Source organism: Mytilus californianus, unplaced genomic scaffold (genome assembly GCF_021869535.1).
Source record: "Mytilus californianus isolate M0D057914Y unplaced genomic scaffold, xbMytCali1.0.p SCAF_1, whole genome shotgun sequence".
Classification (NCBI taxonomy): domain Eukaryota; kingdom Metazoa; phylum Mollusca; class Bivalvia; order Mytilida; family Mytilidae; genus Mytilus; species Mytilus californianus.
In genome coordinates, this window is record NW_026262581.1 from 54,275,982 (window position 1) to 54,281,981 (window position 6,000).

Consider the following 6,000-nt stretch of genomic DNA (forward strand, 5'->3'; position numbering starts at 1 on the left):
TTCATCAGAAAAAATACATCATCGTCACCAGTTGACCGTTTCCACAATTACAGTCGCTTCCTGGTTCAGCATACAGTTCAATATACCTTTTACAGTTGATCATACTTGATACTTATGTACAGTTCGTCATCGAAAATATATGCAAGTATATTTTTGTATCCAGTAACAACACTAATATACTCCATTTAAAGTTCAATATGCGATTCTCGATTCTATCAGACGCTGGAATTATAAACATCATGAAGTTCTGACTTCTGCAACACCAGGCTAACCATTAGCCGATAAATGTCCTATCAAGTTCTATACCAGAAGGATACCCTACGTATAAATATATGCACATCTTCGATACTGGTGTACCATATAAACATAAGTATAAATACGAAAGTACAACCAATTATAAATATTAATCAGTATTCTCCGAAAAAATATCTTAATTTATACAACATGCTGTAACCAAAATGTATATTTCAATCAAGACTATTAGCCTATAATTATTCTCGCGCCAAATCAATATGGCATCTAAAGTATCCCATATTACCAATATACACCACCGAAAGCAGCTTCCCATCAACATAGTACATGTAATAAACTGTTTTACTGGAATAGTACGACAACGCAAATTGGAACAACAAATTCCAGATGTTTGATAAAATAGCACATCTTTTCTCAAAAACCATATTCTCAATATATTATTCAATAACTATTTACACGTTTTTCAAAAACAAAAGTCTCATATCTACATCATAAAAAATAACAAAAATACCGAACTCCAAGGAAAATTCAAAATGGAAAGTCCCTAATCAAATGGCAAAATCAAAAGCTCAAACACATTAAACGAATGGATAACAACTGTCATATTCCTGATTTGGTATAGGCATTTTTTTATGTAGAAAATGGTGGATTGAACCTGGTTTTATAGCTAGCTAAACCTCTCACTTGTATGATAGTCGCATAAAATTCCATTATATTGACAACAATGTGTGAACAAAACAAACAGACATAATAGGTAAAAATGTCTTAAATAGGGTACAGCAGTCAACATTGTGCTATAATCTTAATCTCTATAAAACAAACAAAAAGGCATATAGACAGAATACAAAAATTTACCATAGCACAATAACACAATGACAGGATGTACATGTATAAGTACCGAGCCAAGTCAAATGGATATTACCAAAAATAGACTAAACAGTTAAAGAAATAATTTACAAAGACAAACAAAAGAACACAATATCATGTAATTAAGATGATAATAACGTCAGTAACTAGGACCTATACGTCAAGACCATCGTGTATCATTTGTGAAGTTGATACGGAATATTAAGCAACAAGGTCTTGGAATATTCCGATGAACTTTTTTTTGAAAAAGGACGAGACGTTCTTTGACATAACCCTGGTTCATCAACTTTCTGCTCAGACACTGGTGACGTTATACAAAGTCTCAGTAGCAGCTGCAAGCTCTTGAATACCGAATGAGTTGGGAAATGTATATCCAATATGCAGGTAAAATTGGTATATTGCTACTAAGTTGGGGGGAATTGATAATTTCAAAATTAAAATCGTCTCGTTTGTCATAGAATCTTTTACTGAGATAACCGCTTATGTCAAATTCGAGGTATAAGTCTAAAAATGAGGCAGAGGAAGCCGTGTCTGTTGTTTCTTTAATTTCTCGTTCTGGAGGATATATATTAATTGAAGTCAATCAGAAAAGTTCGGATTGAAAGAACATCATCAATATATCTGAATGTGAAATTAAATGATCTACACAAACCTGCCTGAAACGCTCACCTGTAATTTTTTGCTTAAATTTTTCATCAATGATTATTTTTGCTTTTTGATATATATTATTGAGTGGCTTAAAAATTCCATTGAGATGTTCTTTGTATCTGTCATATTTTTCTTCAAAAGCAAAGAAATACATTTTACCCCTATGTTCCATTTTAGCCGTAGTGGCTATGTTTCTTGACGTACAAGAAAATAAAATACAAAATTTATACTAGATACTCTGAAACTCATTCAGCCCAAGTTTGGCTGAAATTGATTCAGCAGTTTCAAAGGAGAAGTTTTTTTAAAGTACGCAAACTAGATGAACAAATTGTGAAAAATTATCTTTAAAGTGCAATAACTCCTTAAAGACACATTTGACAACTTGGTCATATTAACTTATTTGTAGATCTTATTTTGCTTAACATTTTTGCTGTCTACAGTTTATCTTTATCATTGATAATATTCAAGATAATAACCAAAAACTGCAAAATTCCTTAAAATTACCAATTTAGTGGCAGCAACCCAACAATGGACTGTTAGATTCGTCTGAAAATTTCATGGCTGATAGAACTTGGCCTAATGAACATTTTAACCTCTCATCAGATTTGCTCTAATTGCCTAAGTGCTTGAGATATATTAGCCATAAAACTGCATTTTACCCCTATGTTCTAATTTTAGCCATGGCGGCCATCTTTTTTGACGAAACAGAAAATAAAACACAATCTTTATTTTAGATACCATAAGGATCATTCAGCTGAAGTTTGGTTGGAATTGGTTCAGTAGTTTCAGAGGAGAAGATTTTTTAAAGTTAGAAAACATGTTAAACAAATTGTGTAAAATTGTCCCCAGAGGGCAATACTCCTTAAGGGGTCAATTGACAATTTTTGTCATATAAAACTTATTTGTAGATCTTACTTTGCTGAACATATTTGCTGTTTACAGTTTATCTTTATCATTAATACTATTCAAGATAATAACCAAAAACTGCAAAATTTCCTTAAAATTACCAATTTAGTGGCAGCAACCCAACAATTGGTTATTAGATTCATCTGAAAATTTCAGGACTGATAGAACTTCATCTAATGAACACTGCATTTCACCCCTTTGTTCTATTTTTAGCCATGGCGGCCATGTTTTTTTGACGAAACAAAAAAAAATAAAACACAAACTTTATTCTAGATACCCTAAGAATCATTCAGCTTGAGTTTGGTTGGAATTGGATCAGTAGTTTCGGAGAAGATGTTTGAAATAGTTTACACCAGACGGACGACGACGACGGACGACCATGACGGACGACGATGGACGACGACGGACGCCGACGGACGCCAAGTGATGGCTAAAGCTCACAGCTTCTTCGGAACGGTGAGCTAAAAAAGGTTCGAGATTTGACCTATAGGCTAATCGGCTGTCATTGGTCAGGTCAAATTAGCATTACTATTATTTGGGTTTGAATAAGTTCATATATTAATACTTTTAGGACTTATATTTGAATGTAACCCCCAAGTAGAATATAAGTACGGGCTGTTTAACCTAGTACTAGGTGAAATAACAGTATGAAAGCTAAAAACGCAAGGACCAGCGATGGAACTATAAACATTATTAATACTTGAAGTAAGAATCAGGTAAAATACCACTATCACCTGATACACTATTTTGAACTAATTGTGTTTTATTTTCTCTTGTTAAGTCCAAAAAATTGGAATTAACACTACACATGGGAGCTCTTGGGGACCCAACCATTTCATTAATTAAAAGAAAACATAGGAAGGGGTAATTGTTTGTGTCTCAAATTCCTATTTTCATTTTAAGCAGAATGAATTAATACTTTAAATTTTAGTTACCCTTAATCTTTAAACATATTTTGAGAAAAAATACACATATTTTTAACAACTCTTAATGGTCAATAAACTTATGGAGTAAAATACACCCTGTGTTTCAATAACTCTAAATGCTCAATAATTTTATGGAGTAAAATACACCATGAGTTTCAACAACTCTTAATTCTCATTAATTTTATGAAGTGAAATACACCTTGAGATTCAATTACTTTTTGTGCTCAGTGTTTTTATATGGAAAATGAATCTTGAGTTTCAATAACTCTTAGTGCTCATACTATTCAAAGTTTTGTCTTAATTTTCACTTTCAATCTCTGAAAATTTCATTGATTCCAAAAATAAAAAATCTTTAGACTATAATATTATGAACTATTCTTGAAAACGTCAGATTTCAAACCAAAAAAAAAACCCAAAAAACTGTCGGACTCTTTTAGCATCTTGTGCCAAAAATAACTACACTATTACATAGTCCCTATTTCCATTTAACATGTAAATACACAACGAAAACGTTGAAGGACAAATTAACGACGATTGAATCAAAAGCTTATGTCATAAATATCTGGGAGGGTAATTAATTGAATGTTATAACATTTTAAAACATGTTGTCAAGTGAACTTCTACGTAAAACATCTGAGCCGACATGACGACAATAACATGACGACAATGGGACATGAATGTCATATTTGCGGAAAATATATTGCGGAGTTTTAGAAAATTTAACGGAATAATTGTTTATCATAAAAATAATAGATTCTAACTTTGCATAACACTGCCTCCCATTAAATGAAGAATTCTTTCCGCAGAATTTATACATTCAAAATATCGGTATGCACAAATAAAATATCAAATAACATATAATATAAACTTTTTAACATAAATTCAATATAATATCAATGTTCTTGAAATTCATACTAAATGAATATTTGTTCCACAATTAATTGTTCATATAATTGTAATATTTATAAGTCTTATTAACATTTTGAATTAAAGTTTGAATTAGCAGAGTCACAATGCTTCTCATCTTCTTAAATGGTACATCATAATATTTTTCTTGATAATCTCTTTCCTGTTGATCCAAATGTTTAAGTTTGTTTGTTTCATTTTGTAGTTCCTGCTTTGTCTTTTCCTGGTGTTGTATGTGCAGTGGATGTTTAATGGACTAACTCTTTATTTGGATCTTGCTTCTCATTGAGGATGACCTCCACCAGTTTTACCACTACAATTTCTTCATCGTACTTTGACACAAATTCCTCCTCCTCAGTGTAGTAAGTTGTATGTTTGTTTTTATTGGTTGACATTGGCACAATTATGTCTTAACTTTCTGTTGTTGTTTAATTCTGTTGAGTTACCTTGGTACCTGTGACCTTTAAACCATCTTCTCCAACTACAACTTGGTATGGGCTTTTACGTATAATACATCTGTGTTTAGAGTAATCCTCTCTGTGAGGTTTTCCTGCCATTGCTCTTAGATGTTGATACAATTTTCCTCTTTTATGGAAAACCAAATTACATTAAAATTTTGCTGCATTGAAACAATATCCCTCTTTTATTGAAAACCAAATCACATTTGCTGCATTGAAACATTTTTGCCATTCTGGAAAAATAAATTGATTAAGAAAATATAATATAATGTTCTGTTGAGTTGCATCATATAAAACCTAGTGCAACCTTGCTTCTGCCCAAACTGGCATGTCTCCATTACACGGTTTAAGACGGTCATGATGGATTACCTCGTTACATGATTTGTCGCTGATCTCATACAAACAGAACTGAGGATCTTAGTAATTATATAAGAACCAAGCCATGGAGATCGATTATTCTTATTGACGGTCTTGTCAAACTTGTAAACCACGGACCCTATCTCATATTTGTTGTCAGTTAGTCGTGTGTCATGGTTAAGTTTCTTGTCTTTCTGCATTGGTCTTGAGATTTTCTCTTGCTATCTGATACACTTACTGGAAATGAGACTTAAGTGTCGAAATGAAGTCTGCTTCATTTTTGTGGATTCTTTTGTCTCGACTTCTACATATTAAGTTAAGAAGCAAATTGACCTCTCTTCCTAACATCATGCAGTTTTTTGAAAAGCCTGTAGCCGGATGAGGGCTGTTTAATATTTTGATCTTAAAATAAAAATGAATTTGATGTTCCTTATTTTACAGCTGAGTAAGTGCACCCCCTTTATAATTTTTTGATTTACCAAAATCACTAGGCAATTATCTAAATGATAAATGAAGATGTAGGTCACTGGTATCGTTATTTCAAGTTTGAAAGCTGTTCTTTTTAAAAGTTTATTCAAAGGTGCAAATACAAATGAACATGATGTATCTTTTGTGAGAAACAGAAAGGATTGGTACTAAAGCTTTTCCCTTTGGCCATCTTGCAAATCATAAGTTTCCTG

General features: G+C 32.2%; 1 pseudogene; it reads right to left on the minus strand.

The window, feature by feature from the left end:
• LOC127723585 (uncharacterized) overlaps window positions 1-5,062 on the minus strand; it is a 28,113-nt pseudogene extending 23,051 nt beyond the window's left edge.
• Between the last annotated feature and the right edge of the window lie 938 nt (window positions 5,063-6,000).